The sequence below is a fragment of the Dreissena polymorpha genome, chromosome 3, assembly GCF_020536995.1.
Source record: "Dreissena polymorpha isolate Duluth1 chromosome 3, UMN_Dpol_1.0, whole genome shotgun sequence".
Lineage (NCBI taxonomy): Eukaryota > Metazoa > Mollusca > Bivalvia > Myida > Dreissenidae > Dreissena > Dreissena polymorpha.
Genome location: NC_068357.1, coordinates 78754261 through 78777825, shown reverse-complemented (window position 1 = coordinate 78777825; position 23565 = coordinate 78754261). Strand labels below are relative to the sequence as shown.

Here is a 23565-nt window from a genome sequence, read left to right as displayed (position 1 = left end):
TTTACGTGGATTTACATTTGTTCTAGCTCCGTCGGTCTAATAGCTGAATGAAGCACCCGTCAACCATGCTATTGCTGACCTTGCCCTTTTAGCTTATCGGTGCATCCATGGCCAAACCAAAATAAACGCCCAAAGTTCATTCATTGACTAGAATGCACCATCAACATGGCGAATATGTACATCTATACCGTCACATCGATATATTTAGATCAGTCAATAACACAGGTGTAATACTGTTAATAGCAATATTAGAGTAACTCGCCATTGACTTTTGGTCGGTCGCTTTTATCTTTGCGGTTTGGTAAGATTTTTGTTAAACATGATTTGAGACTTTGTAACACACAATTGAACCTTGATCCTGAAACCTTCAACATTTCTCAATAAAATGTTTTCAAATATTTTCTCGCGATGTAATTTGATATATAGCAGTATTAATAACTTTTAGGGACGGTTATTTCATAAGTTTTAATTATTTATCAGCTTTATACCATGGGCATTTCAGGCAAATGCATTTTCACGGCGTTCACTAATGACTTTATGTTTAGAACATTATATAATACTGTTTAAGCCGTTTTATAGTGTTTTGTTCTTTTGAATAAATATAAAAGCAAAATATGTGTAACAATTTATTTAGCAATTGAGAGGAACGGAATTCGCCCATGGGTTTACTGGCTGATCCATACGTATAGTATGGGATATTAACCACATATATTCATTGAATGTGTTACATGACTCAGTAAATAAAGAAACACCTAGCTAAAAAATTAAAGCCAACACATTATGTTTTTCTTTGCATTTTCGTACTTTTCTGTGTCACCAATAGTGCTACAAATGGTATGGTTGTTGTTATGTTTGACTAGACACAACAGTGACCATGACGTTTCTCTCTTGTTTTAAACTTATTTTAATAAAAGTTCACGAACTAAATTTTAGCAATTTGACACAGGACTGTAACTGTGAGTTTTTATTAATTGTACGCATAGGGAATGAATAATCAAATCAGTAATAAGGACACATTTGTTGTCTTAATAAGGACACATGAATAAGAATCATAGACGAATTCTATGGACACTTCTACTTCTACTTCTACTTGATACTTCCTACAGTCAATTACTGACTATGACAGGAAGGCGTCTGTCGGGGGACAGAGAATGTTAAAAGTCACGTGTTAAAAATATATATACAGTATGTACATGGAAGTGATGTTAACTGACATACAAAATAAAATGGTGACGAACAATGTAAAGTTATTACATTGACTACTGATAAAAGTATAAAAACAAGATACTTATATTTATTTCGGGACAGCGGCCAGGCCTGCAGTAAACTGACTGAGGCTGGTGCTGCTCTTAACGTTGTATGGCAGGCCATTCCATTATCTGATTGTCCTTGTGAAAAAATAATTTTGATGATAAGTTGTTCTAGAGAAGGGTACCAAGAAGTTTAAATGTCTTGTTGTTGTAAGATGTTGGTGGTCTACATAGATTAGATGATGTTCAATTTTATAGAGTAGTGTCAAGGATGAGTTTATTCTTCTCTGTTCTAGAGTTTGCAAGTTTAGTGTCTTTATCATATGTGAAACGCTACTGGTGTAATGGTAGTCATTTAACACATAACGGGCTGCTGATCTTTGCACTCTTTCTATTTGATATGTTAGATTTTCTGCCATGGATGCCAAATTGAGGAACAATATTCCAGTTGCGGTCTGACATATGTTTTGTATACTGTTTCTTTTATTTGTTTGTTATTTGTTTTGACATTTCTCTTGATAAATTTTAATGTGTTAGTAGCTTTAGATGTTATGTTATTTATATGCGTTTTCCAGTTGAGATCATTGCTTATAGTTAGTCCGAGATATTTTGCTTTTTCTGTTGTTTTAAGTTCTATATTATGAAGTTTATAAGGGAAATTAATTATCTTTTTCTTTTTCGTTATTCTTATTACTTCACACTTATCGGGATTAAATTCCATGGACCAGTTATCGTCCCATTTTTCTAGTTTGTGTAGGTCATTTTGGAGTGTGTAACAATCATTTTCTTTATTAATGGTGAGATAGACTACCGTATCATCGGCAAAGAGCCGTGCCCTACTTTTTAAGGAGTCTGGAAGGTCGTTAATGTAGGCTAGAAATAAGCAGGGCCCCAGCACGGATCCTTGGGGTACACCTGACATGACTGGGGCTGAGTTTGATTTTTGGCCTTCAACCACTACAGTTTGTGTTCGATGTTTTAGGAAAGAAGAAATCCAAGAAGTAGTGTTGCTGTTTACACCAAGTTTGAGAAGTTTGAATACTAAGAGTTTGTGGTCTACTTTATCAAAAGCTTTACTAAAATCCATTACTATTAGGTCAGTTTGTTTACCAGCTTCTAGGTTATCATAAATTTATTGAGAGAAGGAGATTAATTGTGTTTCACAGCTATGTTTAGAACGGAATCCGTGTTGGAATGGATTAAGAAGATCGTTAGTGTCAAAATAATTCATGAGGTTTGATACAATGATGTGTTCCATTAATTTTGAGGATATACAAGTGAGGGAGATGGGCCGATAATTGCATGCTTGACACTTAGCACTCTTTTTAAATATTGGGGCAACCTGTGCAGACCTCCAGTCTAGTGGGACGGAGCCAGTGTCAAGTGATGCACAAAAGATTTTTGTCAAGTATGGCGCTATTTCATGATGAAGTTCTTTCATGAGACGAGGTGATATTTCGTCTGGGCCGGAGGCCTTATTTGGATTTAGATCTTTTAACAATTTTTCTACGCCTACGGATATAGATTATAAATCCATGCGTTACTTTTTAAGATGGGTGAAAATAGAGTCCATGCTTTGAACAAAGAGCTTGTTATTATAGCAACGCATCGTACATAAAGATGATACAATCTAAGATGAGTTTTCATGTGGCTTATATAGTGACAATATGATTCAGTTCGTGCTGTACAGTATATATAGGGTCTCGTGGTACGATCTCTGCACTGCTCCTGTATTTCATCCTATGTGGTCAGTGACAATCTATTTTTGTGTTATGTTCATTTAATTTTGTACAGTTCTATTCGCGCCTTATTGTGTGTGTTTTTTTTCAATTAGTTTTGTCATTGGATATGGTTTGCTTCCGATTAATTACTACGTCGACCTTTAACAAGCAACACAACCGGTTTTACTTTGTGATGCGAACAAGCCGTGTTTTGAGTAAACATGTGCTTTTAATAATCTTAGTAACTATATTACGACAGTTTCAGAATCGTAAGTTTTCGCATGTGTTCATAGATTTGCATTTTGATTTAATATATTTATGCAGCTAAATTTATGTTTTTTTAATCAAACCATGAAATTTGAAATCCGAATGGGTTACATTACACCTATATGTGGTCCTGATTAAAGGCCAAATTGCACTTTGTTTTGGACTGGACATTTTATAATTGATGTTTAAATTTGGGAGTAGTGACAGTGTAAATATTCGACATCGAAATCGACCGTTATCGATTTTGGCTAATTCACACTTAGTTCATGTCAGGTCCAAGCTCTCTAGATTTTCTAGATGTAGATTTTCTCTGAAAGAGTTCTATCCTCCTTACTCCTATTACCGGCACAGGTGGTTAGCGTGTGGCTATGATATTAATAAGTGAAAACATCATTTTGAATGATAAATAATCATATTATAACGAAAAATTAACTTTTCTGAAAAAAAAAATATTTCACTATCAAATATATATATAACAAGGTATGCAACTCAAAATAAGCCCAAAACGGGGTGCATCGCTTTGAACAGTCATATCTTCATAAATTTTGCAGCGATTTTCACGATCTCGGTCTTATTCAACGAAGAAATGAATTTCCTTTCTGGAAATGTATATGTCTTGCAATATTTTAACAAATGCTGGGTCAACTTTTAAGAAATAACACGATACACAACACGCATGACCCAGTTGACAGTGATCATGCTGTCTTTAAGACTGAAATCTTCACGGAGTAAAGGGCAACTTCCCTACAAAGTTCATGTAGTTCGATACCATAATTCAATAAAACGTATGAAAAAACATTATTACCGTTCTTGTCGTTACATTCTGCATCAAGACTAACTGTCCAGCGCCGTTTGAAACCTTTGTTTACATACATTTCAACTAACTGACATTTTAAACATACGAGTGATTTCATTGGTCCAATGCGGAGGTGTGTCTTTACAACTGGAGATTTCATTCATAAAGAATACATGATCACTGTCAACTGGGTCATGCGTGTTGTGTATCGTGTTGTTTCTTAAAAGTTGACCCAGCATTTGTAAAAATATTGCAAGACATATACATTTCCAGAAAGGAAATTCATTTCTGCGTTGAATAAGACCGAGATCGTGAAAATCGCTGCACAATTGATGAAGATATGGCTGTTCAAAGCGATGCACCCCGTTTTGGGGTGATTTTGAGTTGCATACCTTGTTATATATATATTTGATAGTGAAATTTTTTTTTTCAGAAAAGTTAATTTTTCGTTATAATATGATTATTTATCATTCAAAATGATGTTTTCACTAATTAATATCATAGCCACACGCTAACCACCTGTGATTACCGGTGTACCCGAATTACCGGTGATGTTTGTAAATACGCTACTACAACACAGCACGCGCATTTTCATTTTACAACTTCCGTCGGAGACTGTTTACTATTTTTGCCGGTAGCTGTCAAAACGAAAAATCCTCTAAATAATGTCTTTTCTTCGGGTAAGTAGGAATTAAAACACGAATACCCATGTATTTTTTCATTATTTGCACACACAATCTGGTTGATCATTCAGTTTTCTCATGAAAACTATCGTTTTGAAAAGTCCGTCTGCAAATGTTTACATAGTAGACAACAGGTGCGCGTTTCCATAACCCTGATGTACATATCTCCTCTTTGCATTACTGAGCGAAACTTCTCAATTGTCATGTAAGGAAAGGGCGGGAAAATCACTGGTCAAGCCTGACTGAACAATTACATAAAGTGGACCTATGATAATCACATGCTTGACTGACTTCAACTCTTAGACTGGCCCCAGGATCACTGCTTAATAAGTAAACCAATTAAACACCATGAGTTAAAGAGAAATATTAACATTAAAACAGAACAAATGAACAGAATACTTGAAATGAATGTTTAAACCCTGTTACATCATTCATATTAAATGTCATTTATTGTTTGAAAATTGATCACAACATGTTTTAAACTTTGTTGTTTGTTTGTATATATTAAACAGTACGGAAGTTTATTTTTGTAAACTGTGATTTTCTGAAAATGTCTTTAGTCTGAGTGAAAACTATGTCATCACCGGTAATAGAAGTAAGCAGTAGAAACCAAAATGGCGGACAGTGACCTACTTCTATGATGGATTAAAATGAGTTTTCGTTAATATATATGGTAGGTTTCGTGTTAATTTGAGGAAAAATGAATGATTCTGATAATTATATGATTTTTTTTTACGGAAGTTGCATTTAATATTATTTATTTACAAATGTATGCTTACGTCACCGGTAATACGGGTGCCCAGGATACAACCTGAAAATTTAATGATGCTCATAAAATATTTAACGATAGTATTTTTTCATTTCATATTTTGATTGATATGACAAGAAGAATGTCCGTAATATATCCTCCAATTACCTTGAGTTCAGTGGTTAAAGCGGGATTATACAATTTTGTCAAATATTTATAAATTTAAATAAAATGTGTAAAAAACTTATAAAACACATATTTCAATATAAATGAAAATAAAAGTTCAGGAGAACATGTGTCGAAAAATGCGAAATAAGCCAGATGTTTAAGTCTGAGATCCAAAATGTCTGAACAGTAGAATTCGCCAGCATGTAAATCATGCATGTACGATGTGAATCTAAATTTAGTTTAACAGTTCATTTTAAATTCCTGCAGCGATATCTATTCATACAACACACGAACACTTACTTAAAAGACGAATGCTTCGGTGGTTGTAGAAAAATATGTACAAAATATCTTCGTCACAATCAGCTCGGGGCGCTAATTTGTCTTTGCTGAATTTGATGATATTTGTCTTCAATGTATAATTTTTCTTGCCTATTTTGTGTTATTGTAACATATTTTATCAAAATCGTATAGTCTGGCTTTAAGAAAACAAGTAAAAGAATTTCTGAATTAATTCAAACAATGCCACAATAAACGATGTAACTTTAAAGATTGATTTCATTCCCGCTAAATCCATGTCAATTTTTTTTATTTACAGTGTGTTTAACCACGCAAAGCCTATAGTTTCATACGCACCTGCAAATTACATCCACTAATTGCGTTGTTTACCTGGTGTCAAGACTGTCACATCCGAAAAGCGAGAGTACTCGATTGTGATAGGCATTAGGCCAACAAAACTTCGAAAATTCTATTCACTGAACATATTTATAGAAACTGAAAGATAAATTTAACTTTTTATAGCTTCTTTTTACAGTTTAACAAGTTTCTGTTTTATCAGTCAATTTCCTTTTGAGCAACATTGACACAAATAAGTGCTTAAGAATCGAAAAAAAACAGCAATTCGTTTAAATAAAATTTTGTCATATATATTACTGTGAAAAGATTTCATAAAAATAGCATCAAATTGGGACAGGCTTACCCAATGAACACGTGTATATAGTCATGTCCACAGGTGGTTAGCGTGTGGCTATGATATTAATTAGTGAAAACATCATTTTGAATGATAAATAATCATATTATAACGAAAAATTAACTTTTCTGAAAAAAAATATTTCACTATCAAATATATATATAACAAGGTATGCAACTCAAAATCAGCCCAAAACGGGGTGCATCGCTTTGAACAGCCATATCTTTATCAATTTTGCAGTGATTTTCACGATTTCGGTCTTATTCAACGCAGAAATGAATTTCCTTTCTGGAAATGCATATGTCTTGCAATATTTTTACAAATGCTGGGTCAACTTTTAAGAAATAACACGATACACAACACGCATGACCCAGTTGACAGTGATCATGCTGTCTTTAAGACTGAAATCTTCACGGAGTAAAGGGCAACTTCCCTATAAAGTTCATGTAGTTCGATACCATAATTCAATAAAACGTATGAAAAAACATTATTACCGTTCTTGTCGTAACATTCTGCATCAAGACTAACTGTCCAGCGCCGTTTGAAACCTTTGTTTACATACATTTCAACTAACTGACATTTTAAACATACGAGTGATTTCATTGGTCCAATGCGGAGGTGTGTCTTTACAACTGGAGATTTCATTCATAAAGAATACATGATCACTGTCAACTGGGTCATGCGTGTTGTGTATCGTGTTATTTCTTAAAAGTTGACCCAGCATTTGTAAAAATATTGCAAGACATATACATTTTCAGAAAGGAAATTCATTTCTGCGTTGAATAAGACCGAGATCGTGAAAATCGCTGCAAAATTGATGAAGATATGGCTGTTCAAAGCGATGCACCCCGTTTTGGGCTGATTTTGAGTTGCATACCTTGTTATATATATATTTGATAGTGAAATTTTTTTTTTCAGAAAAGTTAATTTTTTGTTATAATATGATTATTTATCATTCAAAATGATGTTTTCACTAATTAATAGCATAGCCACACGCTAACCACCTGTGGTCATGTCACCTATTTTCGCGATGTGTGTGCACAGATTGTTCCATGCAACATTTCCTGGGAAATGTGAAAAAGTAAAAGAATTTTCTTTAAAATAAATCAAATACATGAAAGAGTTGTGTTTACACTAGCCAAGTGGTCTGCAATTTATGTGCAAGTTAAATGAAGAGTACCGAAACAAATGAATAGATTAGGCATAAATTTGGATTATTTCAGTTGATCATGAGAGCCGCGTTCTTATGTAAACAAACTGATCGAAATTAGGTTATGCTCGAAAAAAGGGAATCATACAATAATTTTAATTTAAAAAATGCAATTGTTGTACTGCGACTTAATTGATAGCGACACTTAAAGTGGGCAACATTGCAACAGTTTTCCAATAAGGTGGATAGAGAGTACCAAAGAGAAACTAAGTAAATAAAAACAGGGCCCTTGCTACACTTTGGAGGATTGGGGCCGGGGCCCTTAAAGGGGTGAATTTCTCATCGTTTTGGGCGAAAAGGGGAATTTAAGAAGATCTTTTCACCAAACTTTCAACACTTAAAATTGCTATATTTTAATGTAATTTACATAAATATACAGTTAATCGAATGTTAATAGTACGATACCAGCTGGAAACAAAGGTATACAAGTAAAAAAATAAAAAATAATAAAACATTCAGAAGGGGGAATTTTTAGCCGAAATAGGGGAATAAAGTACACTATTTTAAGGGGAGAATGGGGCCGAATTTCGGCCTCAAAAACGTCCAATAGACGGCCATGAAAAAGCAATTATTTTGTGCTCTAATGGTACCTTTGCATGGGTTTGTGGTTGAGACAGGTAAACGTTGATAATTTATTGCAGTTTCAATGCTCCTGAGCCCTTGCATCTGAGATTAAATTTTGCTCCTTTGGAAAAAAGCCGGCCCATTGCAACTCTCTTTTGTTATAAAACTGAGAATTGAACTAGATTTTTGATGAAAGTACAAAGCTGAATGGCTGAAAAGGGGTTGTTGTAATTCTAGAAAAATTTTGGAAACATAAAATCAAGTTAAAATACTAATAAACCCAAAATACCTTGTATTTTTTAAAGGGACCATTCAGGTTTTTTTTACCTTATATAACAGACGCTGAATAACGGCGTCTTCCCCCACCAAACTAGGCTGTTTTTTTCCCCTTTCCGGTCCAAAAAATTCCCCCCCCCCCCCCCCCACAACAAAAAAAAAACTATTATTTTTTTATTTTTATAGAAAGATGTGTCTCATGATTATAATATCTCAAGTCTATTTTAATTTAATCTTGTCAAACATACTAAATTATGAAAAAAAGCAATAAATATATTGCAAACATGTACAAATGTTATAATGAAAGAGTATTAGTATTTATTCCCGAAAGTAGATAATCGCGTGTAAAATTTCCCCCACATAAGGGCTAAAGGCCCCATCCCCCACAACCCCAAAAAACACTGCCATTTCATGTTTTGGTAAATAGACAAAACTTAATAAAATTGTATCACATTTGGAAATTTTCGTCTGAATTATGATATTTGCGAAAATTTAACATGCTCTGAAATGTCCATTATATGCATCTTTTGAAGATTTGAAAATCTGAAAATTACAAAGCGTTACAAATGCAAAATGATTAAATACTCTGGTGAGTTCTGTTACTAGATTTACAGTTGTACCATTAGAGGCGTTTGACTATGAAGTCAATCAAGCATTACAGACAATGATTTTTTCTGATGTTGCTGACATCTAAGCTAACATATATTGCCAAAAAGATCGTTATTGCTAAGGATGCGTGGAGGCTTTCTCAAAACAGCTATGTGGTGCAGCGTAGTACAGGGCGAAAAATGGCCTGGATAAAAGGCTGTGCCAATTCTATTTCTTTAAAGTGCACTGGCCAAATGTTCATCATTTTAAGACGACCTGGTGCATGCACAAACTATGGTGCTCTCTTAGTTGATGAGGACTGATACATAGATACTGTGTTAACAGTTCTCATTATGTCTGTCACAAAAAATTGTTTGTGTCCAGTAAAATATAGCAGCGATGATCCATGTTCTTTGGACGCAATTGTAGTTTTAAAATGTTTATGCATGTAAGGAACTTTTAAATATCTTTTTTAATTAGCAAAATCGTGGTATTTTGTTGTAAACTTATTTTCAGGGGTGTTTAAAATCTGTTTAAAGCCATTAGGCCCTCAGGGCAACATACTTAAAAAAAAGGTCACCATCACTTACGCAGTGTCCGACAAATTTCTTATTTTTCAGGTAGCCCACTGGGCTACCAATAAAAATATTTGGTAGCCCATAAAATTTTCCTACAAAATGATAAGAGGCAGGTTTTCATCCAGGTTTTTTTTCAGCACTGTCTAAGCCTCCAGAAAACGGAGGCACTCCCAAAGCAAACGGACCCGATCCCAAACCGGAAAAAAAAAATAATCCCAATTTCCAAAAAAAATATAAAAAATATTTTTTTTTTTTTTAGAATGAAGTGTCTTTTTACTTGTCTGACTAACAGTGTTTGTTTTGGTAAAAAATATTTGCTATAAGGTTTTGACTGTTCAGTTCTTATCTCGGAGTGTAACTGTAACTGAAAAACAAAACTGCAGTACTTGAATAAACGTTGAACATGCCCAATATTTATATAAAGAAGACAAAATAACAAATAAAAACAAATTTATTTGTTAAACTACTGAATTATTTAAGCATGATATATTCACAATTTTTTCCCAACTGAGCCGCTTCATCCAAGCAAAAATTCCCAAAATGGCCAATTTTGTCGATAAAAAATTCCCAATATGGTCAGACTCCTTTTCCCAAAATTGGCAGAAAAACCCCTGTCATCTTTATTTTATTTCTTCATTTACATATACATAATATCATTAATATGTATACATACATATACATAAACCAGCAAGTAGTCTGATGTACACAGTCAATATCGTAAATTAATGTTACAGTACAGGCACCGTGTACTTAAATGTAAATGTATCAAAGAAAATCATATACTACATGTAGATATTACATGTATGTGCACATGTATGTGTACTTAAATTCGGACAGCACGTTAAGTCGTAACGTCTGCAGTCAGTATACAATACAATAATTGTTTCAATAATGAAGGAACTGATACAGCGTAACGGTTACGATACAGCGTGTTTACATGATATTTTATTAAGAGAAAATGTCAATGCCAAATAATTCGCGAGATACCCCGGTACTTTAGTTGAAATTCACAACGAAACTTTTAATGGAAATTAAATGATCTCAATGTTGTACCCGCTACGAAATTTTTATTTACAAATATATACACCCACGCCAATTTTCGCGCGCTTTTTATCAGGACAAAGAAATTCATTTCTTAAATGTAGAATTTTGTAACCTAAAATAGCTGTACACAACGCGTGCAAACCGTGGCAGGTTATTTACGCATGTTGCAATACAACGGTCCTGATTGGGAGCTTATTTCATCATATCTTTAAATAGAACCATATGCCGAAATTCATTTGACACTTTAGAAAATTTCAAACGTTTGTGTTTATGACTCTTATCGTCTTAATAACCCACCCATATGTTGGTTTTAAAAATATAAATCGGGCATATATGGGATTATTGATTAACAGTCGATTAATCCAATTATAAGTTGACAATGCAAACTAATTAGCAGGTGTTAACCGCGTTCACAAAGTTTTCATTAATATTCATTTTCGGTTTCGTTACCGTTTTGAAGAATCCGCTATTGTTTTGATTTAAACTTAATGTTTGGCGTCCTTGGATATTTAACGACATCAAAAACTGCGAAATGATGTTGCATCATGTGCGCCAACTATCCAACCGGCTCTCATTATATTATTAGCAGACGACAAATGTTGATTCTGATTGGATGATTAAAATACACTGTTACTTTTTAAGACATTACTGCAAGTGATCTGTGACTGATTAGATAATTGATTGCATCAGTTATCAGATTATAAGCAATACACAGTGTACAAACACATGGTCAGCGTGTTTATTCTACGTATGTCTGTCATTAAACCGGGCTACCGCTCTTATAGATTTATAGTAGCCCGGCGGGCGTCAGCTGGAAAATTTCAGTAGCCTGATGAAAAATTTTGGTAGCCCTCGGGCTCCGGGCAATGGATTTGTCGGACACTGACTTACGTTTTTGGTCGCTCTTGTAAACCTGTTCGTGCAGTCACTCCTGAAAAAACAAGTTTTTTCACCAGATAAATTGTTTTTTTATCTTGTCACCTTGGAATTTTGCAGGAAAATAAACAGTGGTAATGCATATATTACCCGCACACAAACATATGCTGAACATCCAAGCAGGCAAGTGGAATTTTACATTCCCTGCATAGTATTATGTGTTTGTCAATTACAAACCATAATGTTTAATAAGTTAGGCTGAGGCATGATTTATTTTTTCTTTGTCATAAATATATGCATCCAAATGAACAGAATTATTCTATTTTAAAGTTTTTCGAAACCCTAGTTACAAATAAAATTGTCCTAAACCAAGAAGACAAATAAATAAAGTGTTTTCTTTGGCTACTCAGTTTGTCTGGGTCTCTACAATTCAGCTAGGTTGGTAAGAGGTGGAAAAACAAGCAGCATGAAAATATTTTAGACCTAATAAAATATAATCCATGATTCCTTAAAATAAGTTGCATCAGAAAACCTATTTACACTACACCATGCCTTATCCACAAGTATCTGTGGTAGCCAGTAAATACTACAACATGCCATATCCACAAGTATCTGTGGTAACCAGTAAATACTACACCATGCCTTATCAACAAGTATCTGTTGTAACCAGTAAATACTACACCATTTCATATCCACAAGTATCTGTGGTAACCAGTAAATACTACAACATGCCATATCTACAAGTATCTGTGGTAACCAGTAAATACTACACCAGGCCTTATCCACAAGTATCTGTGGTAACCAGTAAATACTACACCATGCCTTATCAACAAGTATCTGTTGTAACCAGTAAATACTACACCATGCCTTATCCACAAGTATCTGTGGTAACCAGTAAATACTACACCATGCCTTATCAACAAGTATCTGTGGTAATCCTTTACCACTTAGAAACGTATTTTGAAGCATTTGTAGTCCCAAAGAAAGTTAAATTTAATTAAAGACCTTTCTAACTAGATTCAAGTTTGAAAGGCTTCATTTCCAACCCTTAGATACTGATGAACAGCAAACAGCATAAAACCTGAACAGACTGCAACTGAATGGATATCAAGATGTAGGTTTATAAACAAAATATCTAATTTTAATTCATTTTCAGTTTAATTTTGAAGCAGGCATCCAGGTCTTTTCCTGGCCTATCTACAGGTCCATTAAACTGACCCATTCCAAAAGCAAAATGGTTAAAAAAATCCCTATGTGCAAATTATTATTTTTTACAATATCCAAACAAAATAAAATTTTTTTTAGAAAGAAATATCTAATAAATATTTTACCCCAATATTATTATACCCCCACAAACGAAGTTTAGGGGGGTATATAGGAGTGAGCTTGTCTGTTGGTCGGTCGGTCTGTCGGTCCGTATTAAGTGTCCGCTCTCTAATTCGAGTAGTTTTCATCTGATCTTCACCAAACTTTGTCACAAGTTGTATCTAGATGTTCTCTAGGCCAAGTTCGAACATGGTCCATGCCGGGTCAAAAACTAGGTCCCGGGGTCACTTAGTGCGTTTTTTAACATTCAGCATGGTGTCCGCTCTCTAATTCGAGTAGTTTTCATCCGATCTTCAACAAACTTGGTCAGAAGTTGTATTTAGATGATCTTAAGGCCAAGTTCGAACATGGGCCTTCCCGGGTCAAAAACTAGGTCACGGAGTCACTTAGTGCATTTTAAACATTCAGCCATGTTGTCTGCTCTCTTAAATTTGAGTAGCTTTCATCCGATCTTCACCAAACTTGGTCAGAAGTTTTATCCAGATGAGATCTAGGCCCAGTTTAAACATGGGCCATGCCGGGCCAAAAATTAGGTCACGGGGTCACTTAATGCGTTTTTTAACATTCAGCATGGTTTCTGCTCTCTAATTCAAGTAGTTTTCATCCCATCTTCATCAAACTTGCTCAGAATTTGTATCTAGATGATAGTGTAGGTCAAGTTCGAATATGGGTCATGCCGGGTCATAAACTAGGTCACGGGGTCACTTAGAGCGTTTTAAACATTAAGCATGGTGTCCGCTCACTAATGCAAGTAGTTTTCATCACAGCTTCACCAAACTTGGTCAGAAGTTGTATCTAGATGATGTGTAGGTCAAGTTCGAACATGGGCCATGCTGGGTCACAAACTAGATCACGGGGTCACTTAGTGCGTTTTAAACATTGAGCATGGCGTCTGCTTTTTTTTTTGAAGACAACATGCAAAATATTCTGTGTCAATGTGGCATGTGGGGGTATTCGTCACGTCTGTGACAAAGCTCTAGTTTTAAATAAATCTAACAAGTATATAATTGTAATGTATATGATTTAGTTCTTCTAATTTGATCAATGATTAAGAGTTACACTAAATGAGTTTAGTTCTAGAAGTGGACTGTTCAAGCAAAGAATTAATTCCCACTGCAGAAGTTTCATTGTTACCCAAAATGTCAAGGAAAAGGTCTTGCATCCGTAATAAATTATGAACCTAACACTATTTAGGTTTACCAGGAAATACTGAGATTTGCAGGCAGGAAAATAATCGGAATACAAAAAATTAATCTGTTGTGGTGGAAACAACAATAAAATGTCACACACAAAATACATAAAAACCAATAACTAAGAAACTGGGTTTCCTCGCAAAAAACTTTATGCGCAATAAAACACTTCTCCATTCTCGATATTGTTACTTGATTCCACTGGCGCGGGGGCATGAGAACCCTGAATGTGGGCGGGCGTCTAAGCAAAGCATCTGCAATCTCGGATCAATAGATGGAAAGCTGTTGATTTTACACGTCTAGCTGTGACAGACATTCTCGATAACTCAAAAAATGTCATTCTCTTGAGACACTTCTGGTATCATGGCAGATCGTACATAGCAGTAGTCTATCAAGTAGGGTTAGAGAGTGTATTCGGTACTTTTTCAGAAGTGAGGAGGTGATTCAGTGATAAAGGGTAAATGTTTTTCTTTTTAATGTTAGGAAAATTTATGAACAATGGTTGTGAAAGTTTTAATATATCAACTATACAAAAAAGTGTTGCAGTTGATGTTTTAATGGAGTTTATAATGAAATCTGGTTCTTATCGGCCGAGTTCATGTTTAAACACATTTGACTTTCATAATGATGTATAGAATCGTGCACGTTTTTAGTGCCATACTGGTTTCATTGGTGAGGACTATGGAAACCCATAAGATACTACAGGTTATAGGTTTACCCCTTTTCTCTCTGTCCTAATCTGGATCTGGCAATTTATCAAAAAGTACATAAGCCAGTTTGATGAAAATCAGTCAGTTATTTTTTTTCACTTTATATTTTACAGACTGTGCCTTTTTTATATAAGGGGAAAATGTGTGATGTGTGGCTATATATTAAACTCAATAAATGAGTTACTTGCAGGCTGTTCTGGTTTTATGCTCCTTGCAAAAGCCATTTTCACTTGGCTACTTATGGAGGAAAGGGTTAAATGCATGATGTCGTCTCATTTTTATGTCCCCCACCACTATAGTGGGGGACATATTGTTTTTGCCCTGTCTGTCTGTTGGTCTGTCTGTTGGTTTGTTTGCTGCAACTTTAACATTTTGCCATAACTTTTGCAATATTAAAGATAGCAACTTCATATTTGGCATGCATGTGTATCTCATGGAACTGCACATTTTGAGTGGTGAAAGGTCAAGGTCATCCTTCAAGGTCAAAGGTAAAAAAAATAATCAAAGCGGCGCAGAAGGGGACATAGTGTTTCCTTCAAACACATTTCTTGTTCTCCTTCAGAATAAAGTACCCTGAATAAAAAAAAAAATTCAATTCCATCTGCAAAAATCTTGAAATTGAAGGAAAATTGCTACAATTTGGATTGAAGCTGGCGTTATTGGCATGTAAACAAAATACAAGTTATTATTTGTGTGTAACCAAAGCACCTTTCCTTAATCAAATGACAGAGGTTGAAAAAAACCCAGCTTGCTTGATCAAACAGGCCATTTCCTTTTTAATTTTTTGTCAATTTCTCCTGCAAAGTGTTTTTTTATGCCCCGGATTGAAAGATCGGCGGCATATTGTTTTTGGCCAGTCTGTCTGTCATTGTATGTGTGTGTCCCAAAACTTTAACCTTTGTTAAAGTTTGGTCATAACTTTTTGAATATTGAAGATAGCAACTTGATATTTGGCATGCATGTGTATCTCATAAAGCTGAACATAATGAGTGAAAGGTCAAGGTAATCCTTCAAGGTCAAAAGTCAAAAAATACAATCCAAGGGAAGTAATAAGCTTTCAAAGGGAGATAATTTCTGAACCTGCCAAATGATATATTGAAATTTTATTTCAAAGCGGCGCAATAGGGGGCATTGTGTTTCTGACAAACACATCTCTTGTTAAACTTAAAAGTAATGCTTTTCTGTCAATAAAATGGGTCACAATTATGAGAAGTACAGAAATCAGAAAAGGGCATCAGCCTCAAGGACGTCTGCGGTTGTCAAAGTATGGCTTTCAGAAAAGATAAAACTGTTGACGATGGCCGACCTGATTCCGTGTCAGACGAGGCCCTTCAAGTTCATCAGTCAGAGAATCTCTGTTCATTTAACAATTACGTGTCTCCAATGAAGAGTGTCTATCCCAAATGAGCACTGGAACTGAATACTTAACCTAAAAAGTCATGTGAAAGAATGTTTGAATGAATTTGTTTAATACCAAAATGAAACTTTACAGAAATGTAGTTAATACCATGTGGAAGAGCAAAAAATTATTTTGTCTATGTTGGGATATTCTTCGCTTAGTTATGTGCTCTTGAATTTAACTATAATGCATATTTGTTATACTTACATTGTTGTAAATATGTGCAATTTGTGTTGTGAATGAATAGTTGTCTGTGTAGCAACAAGAACGTTCTAAGGGAGTGCTGTTTAAACTGTGCACAAGTGCCAAACATAACTTTTTTGTATGTTACACTATTTGTTGCAATGTTAAACGTGCCCTTGAATTAGGATTTTTTTTTCAAAACAATTCACAAGAAGCTTTTTAGCTCACCAACGTGATCCCCTCTTGTCCGTAAACTGCGTACTGCGCATGCGCGAATGGGACAGTATAATTTTCGAACATTCCGCACGTGATTGCTAAGGCAGCGGGATACAGTATTTTTTTGTCAGTAATTTTTTTCCCGCTGGTGGCACGTGATTGCTATGGCAGCGGGATACAGTATATTTTGGACAGTAAATTTATTCCCGCTGGGTCTGACAGTATTTCTATGTCACGATGGCCTATGGGAGTTTAGCATTGTAAATAAAAGTGAGGTATAATAATATTGAATGCATAGGGTGTTATTATTGTTCTCACTAGAGAACTGAATAACGTATTTGCTTTTTTTTGAAATATGAATTATATGCTGTATAATAATTGAATGTATACAAACTCATCTGAGAGAGTTCAACCACTTTATATTAAAGATCAATAATTTTCATAGGCAATTTATTTGCAAAGATGTAACTATAATTGACATTTTCCAAAAAATGTTTTTACCCAAATTGTAAAAACTTTTTACATGATTATGGAGAAGTTTGAGTAAATCAATAAAAAACACCCGCCATGTAAACCAGATTATGCCATTAGTAAAGTTTACAGCTGTCAGACTGTGGGAAGTCTCCTTCGATACGGCACTGCCAGAATTGAAATTACCATAAAGCTATAAATAGAAATTCCTCATATCTTTTTATAATCAACCAATCCTAACAGCGCTGAACGATTTGAAGGGTATTAAATTATCATGCGCGGCAATCGGAAAGATATTTGTAATACAAAACACACTTATGATTTTTTAAGTCAAAGCAATGTTAATAAATTCTAGCTCCAAATAAACAGTGCTTATGTATATCATAATGACATAAAGTGCGCGAAATTTATGGGTCAATGTACAATGTACAACGTCATGCCATACGCATGAAAAACTTGCGTGTATTGCTTTTTTAGCTCACCTGATTGCTCAGGTGAGCTTTAGTGATTGGTCTTTGTCCGTCGTCTGTCCGTCCGTCGTCTGTCCATCCGACCGTCCGTCGTCCACATTTGGTTTGTAAACACTCTAGAAGTCACAATTTTTGCCCAATCATCATGAAAGTTGGTCAAAACATTGGTTTTATTGATTTCTCGGAAGAGTTCGAAAATGGTCCAGATCGGTAAAAAAACATGGCCGCCAGTGGGTGGTGCATTTTTCTCGATATGTACATAGTGAAAACATGTGAACACTCTAGAAGTCACATTTTTGGCCCAATTTTCATGAAATTTGGTCAGAACATTTCTTTTCTTGATATGAGAGCTGAGTTCAAAAATGGTTACGGTCAGTTGAATATCATGGCTGCCGGGGGGGAGGGCAGTTTTCTTATATAGTAAAAAAGCTTAAAAACACTCTAGAAGTCACATTTTTTGCCAAATCATCATGAAACTTGGTGAAAAGATGGGTTTTATACATATCTCAGATGAGTTTGCAAATGGTCCAGATCGGTAAAAAAACATGGCTGCCAGGGGGGGGGGCAGTTTTCCTTTTGTGACTAGAGAGAAACCTTGTGATGGAACACTATAGAAGTCACATTTTTTGCCTAATCATCGTGAAACTTAGTCAATACGTTTGTTTTATTGATTTCTCGGAAAAGTTGGAAAATGGCTCAGATCGGTGAAACACACTTCAGCTCACCTGATTGCACAGGTGAGGTTTTAGGATTGGTCTTTGTCCACCGTCCGCCCGTCCACATTTGGTTTGTAAACACTCTAGCATTCACATTTCTCAAGCATTCTTTATCAAAGTTGCTGAAAGATCTCAGTCAAGTTTGATAATGAGAAAAATCACACAATTAATGCCATAATTATAAGCTCGGTGTTTTCGGAAACCCGAGGTATTGTCATTGCCAGATCGTCCTCCGCCGTCCGCGTCGTGCTAAAACCTTAACATTGGCTCTAAAATCAAAGTAAAATCAAAGTGCTTCCACCTAAAACTTTGAAGCTTCATATGTAGATGCACCTTGATGAGTTCTACATGCCACACCCATTTTGGGGTCACTAGGTCAAAGGTCAAGGTCACTGTGACCTCTAAAAATAAAAAATAAAATAAATTCTGACAAGCTTTCATTTATTCAAAACTGCACCCGTAGCCGAGCGTGGCACCCGTTATGCGGTGCTCTTGTTGCCCTTAGATTGTCCAAATTTTCATTATATTATACAAAATCCATGTAAACACTCTAGAGGTCACAATTTTGTTTCAGGTTTTATGAATCTTGGGCATAATATTTATTTTTGTAAGCAAAGTTTGATGTTTGGTAAGGTGGGTCAACTCAAAATATAGGTCACCAGGTCAAATCTTACAAAAACAAAAACACTCCATACGCCAGAGTTTTGGTTCAATTATGATGAAACTTGACCAGGATGTTTGTCTGGACAATATCTAGGGCAAGTTTGACATTTGGTTAAGATTGAATGATCCGACTCCTCTCAGGTGAGCGAACTAGGGCCATCTTGGTCCTCTTGTTATAATAACTTTGTAGCGCAGAGAACATTGAGATCATGTTGGTTTTGGTTAAAAGATGTGTTGTTCCGTTTAACAAAATTGTATCGCTAATAATTTGGAATTAGCATTTCCTCTAAATTAATTCAAATAAAAAAAGCCAATTTAGTCCCATGCCCCCCACCAAAACTTTGCCCTGCAACCACTGGGGGGCCCTGGCATCCCCCTGGACCCCCAACAAAAATTTTTTGGTTTTCACACATTTTGAATTTTCACCCATGTATGTATTGCACAGATTAAATCAACTTGTGGCCTTTTCAGGCATGCCAGAAATGGTCTGTAAAATCCATGAAACATACTGTGTGGGTAACTGCAAATTATTGGTTGATGGTAGTAATTTAATGAAGCCAATGGTAGCACTTATTTGACAGCTAACAAGTCACATTAGGAAAATGCCAAAGTATCATGGCCAAAGCCTGCAGCGTCAATGCGCCATCTGACTGGCAGAAAATTTAGAAGAAAATGGTTTTAATGGCTTAAATAGGCACTTTAGGTCCTTAGGACTCGTCACACGTCACTTGTCACAGCAATTCTGCCAAGCTTTAGAGTGTTGTCATGGGTAAACGTTGGATTCTGACGCACTTGTAGTGTTACATCACAGAGGCAGTTAAAATTGACTAATTTGTGACAAAATTGAGAGAATATTGAGAGAATTTTTGGTAATGAACAAAAAGTGTACGTCTTCAGCTATTTTCATCTTTGTCTTATGTGGAAATTTCGATCTTAGTGCATTAGTGGTAAATAATTTCAGCTGTACTAAATGAAGAAAAGGTTTTCAGTACCTTCATGTTAATTGCGTAACAAGAGCACACATATGATTACATAATTATTAGTTTAACCCCTTATTTTTTAATTTTTTTTATAGACTATAGACATTTAAGACGTGCACTAAGTGTGTTAAAATGCATCTTATTAATGAAAAACAAGTCTTTGCCCCTAATTTACCTAACTTTTATGTGAGTCCTATGTATGTAAACTTAGTACAAAATAATGTACCTAAATGTAAATTTAAAAAAAGCATGAGTAAAAGTACATCAGATTTTGTTCTGTTTATTCACTAGTCGGCTTTTCTTTCTCACTAATTATGTCAGCTCTTTGCATTCTGTGTCCCAAGGGGAGAAGCTTATTGAAGACAGATACCAGGAGGGAGCGGATTTTCAGAATGTTTGTTGGTGTAAACAACATGGTGATGGATTGATATCAAGATTATTGGTACTGGATAACCTTCATAATCTTTTATGTTCGTGTCACTTTTATGTAATAAAAATATTACATACTGAGGTTGTCCTCGAGGCAAACTCGAGGCTCCGCAGTGGGTCTATTACTTGTTTGCATATATACAAAGCTTCTAGAAGGCATGTGGATTCATTTGGATCCATCTCTTTACTAAAGACATTTCCTAGAAGCTTAGACATACAAACTATTCCTTGTCAGTTTACTTGAAGTGTTGATTTTCTGTAGTCTCAGGTTGTTATTTTGAGCATAAAGGCATCAAGTTGTGTCTGTGGTCTGTGATTTTTAGCGTGAGCATAAGGACATCAAGTTGTGTTTGTGGTTGTTAGTTTGAGTGTAAGGACATCAAGTAAGTGTCTGTGGTCTATGGTTTTCTGTGGTTGTTATCCCCACCGAAAAAAAATTCGGAGAGGATATAGTAATTGGTCCTGTCCGTCTGTCTGTCCATAAGGACATCAAGTTGTTTCTGTGGTCTGTGGTTGTTAGTTTGAGCATTCGGACATCAAGTTGTGTCTGTGGTCTGTGGTTTTTAGTTTGAGCATAAGGACATCAAGTTGTGTCTGTGGTTTTCTGTGGTATGTTGTTGTTAGTTTGAGCATAAGGACATAATGTTGTGTCTTTGATTTGTTTTTTTCCGTGGTCTTCATCGAAATAGTTTCTATACTTTTTCTAGAAAACTGGTATGAAATCATTCATAGCCATTTTAAGATGGATTGAATTTTTTTTTTGAATGAGTACTGGGTCGTGTTTAGTGGTTTTCTAAAACATTTCAAACTGTAATAGTTTGTTAAGTAAAAATATTGGAGTTTTTCATGTGAAAACTTCAGCACTGAACAAATTCTACAAACAAAATTATATTGAAAACTGCATGCTTGACTCCTTGTATTTTGATTGTTTTTCTTTAAGTGTGTTTTATAAGTGACTAAGATTGGGGATTTTAACCTTGACATGTGCTTATAAGCAGTGATTTTTATGCTCCCCGAAAAATTTTCGGGGAGCATATAGTTGCCAGTTCTTACTTCCTTACTTCCGTCACACTTTTGTTAGTTTCTCATAGCACCTTCAATACTTTACCGATCTCTTTCATATTTGGCATGTAGGTACTTTGCATGGACCTCTACCTTTTGATGAGGTTTGAGGTCACTGGGGTCAAGGTCACCGAGGCTATTAATAGATTTTTTCATCACACTTTTGTTACAGTTTCTCATAGCACCTTCAATTCTTTACTGATCTCTTTCACTATCCCCACGCTTTTTGAAAAGCGTGGGGATATTGTGGTTATCTCCGGCGTCTGCCCGTCTGTCTGTCTGTCTGTCCGTCCGTCCTGGCCACTATCTCCTCCTACACTATAAGCACTAAAACCTTGAAACTTACTCACATGGTAGCTATGAGCATATGTGTGACCTTGCACTATTTGGAATTTTGATCTGACCCCTGGGTCAAAAGTTATTGGGGTTGGGGCGGGGCCGGGTCAGAGATTTTAACTCATTTTTATACGCCCGTTTTAAAAAAACTGGACGTATTATAGTTTCACCTTGGCGGTGGGCGGGCGGGTGGCCGGGCAGCGTCCACTGCAGTTTCCGGTTTCTAATTCAAATATTTTTTATCCGATCTTCACTAAACTTGGTCAGAAGTTGTATTTAGACAATATCTAGGTCAAGTTGGAATATGGGTCATGCCAGGTCAAAAACTATGTCACAGGGTCACTTAGTGCATTTCAAGCATTTAGCATGGTGTCCGCTCTCTAATTAAAGTAGTTTTCATCCGAACTTCACCAAACCTGGTCAGAAGTTGTATCTAGACAATATTTAGGTCAAGTTTGAATATGGGTCATGCCGGGTCAAAAACTAGGTCACAGGGTCACTTAAACCATTTCAAGCATTTAGCATGGTGTCCGCTCTCTAATTGAAGTAGTTTCCATCCGATCTTCACCAAATTTGATCAGAAGTTGTGTCTAGACAATATCTACATGTAGGTGAAGTTCAAATATGGGTCATGCCAGGTTAAAAACTAGGTCACGAGGTCACTTAGTGCATTTCAAGCATTTAGCATGGTGTTCACTCTTAAATTGAAGTAGTTTTCATCAGATCTTCACCAACTTTGGTCAGAAGTTGTGTCTAGATGATATGTAGGTCAAGTTCAAATATGGGTCATGGTAAAGTTATCAAGTTGTCCAAAGCCTTAAAACAGGCGTATTTTGTGACAGTTTGGCACTCTTGTTTAATGTTATTTTACATTAACTTCTTTATTTCTACACCGATTTACTTCAAATTGATATTGAACTTCTCTTATGACAATATGGTCAATCTCAACTATGCATGGCCCCATAACCAACCCTGGGGCGCCCCGCCCACATAGACCATACCCACCCAAAATTGCCTTTTACTATAATTTCTTCATTTCTACACCGATTCACATCAAATTGATACTGAACTTCTCTAATGACAATACGGTCAATCTCAACTATGCATGGCCCCATTACAAACCCTGGGGCGCCCCGCCCACATAGGCCACACCCACCCAAAATTGCCTTTTACTATAATTTCTTCATTTCTACACCGATTCACTTCTAATTGATACTGAACTTCTCTTATGACAATACGGTCAATCTCAACTATGCATGGCCCCATTACCAACCCTGGGGCGCCCCGCCCACATAAGCCACACCCACCCAAAATTGCCTTTTACTATAACTTCTTTATTTCTACACCGATTCACTTCTAATTGATATTGAACTTCTCTTATGACAATATGGTCAATCTCAACTATGCATGGCCCCATAACCAACCCTGGGGCGCCCCGCCCACATAGACCATACCCACCCAAAATTGCCTTTTACTATAATTTCTTCATTTCTACACCGATTCACATCAAATTGATACTGAACCTCTCTAATGACAATACGGTCAATCTCAACTATGCATGGCTCCATTACAAACCCTGGGGCGCCCCGCCCACATAGGCCATACCCACCCAAATTTGCCTTTTACTATAATTTCTTCATTTCTACACCGATTCACTTCTAATTGATACTGAACTTCT

At 35.7% G+C, this 23565-nt stretch overlaps 1 protein-coding gene across 1 annotated transcript in view; it reads left to right on the top strand.

Moving 5' to 3' along the window:
* The first annotated feature begins 3129 nt into the window (after positions 1-3129).
* Positions 3130-23565, top strand: part of LOC127874852 (protein dispatched homolog 1-like) — an 84681-nt gene continuing 64245 nt past the window's right edge. The window contains exon 1 of the mRNA XM_052419506.1: positions 3130-3240. The gene's annotated coding sequence lies outside the window, so the exon portion shown is untranslated. The remainder of the gene's footprint in view (positions 3241-23565) is intronic.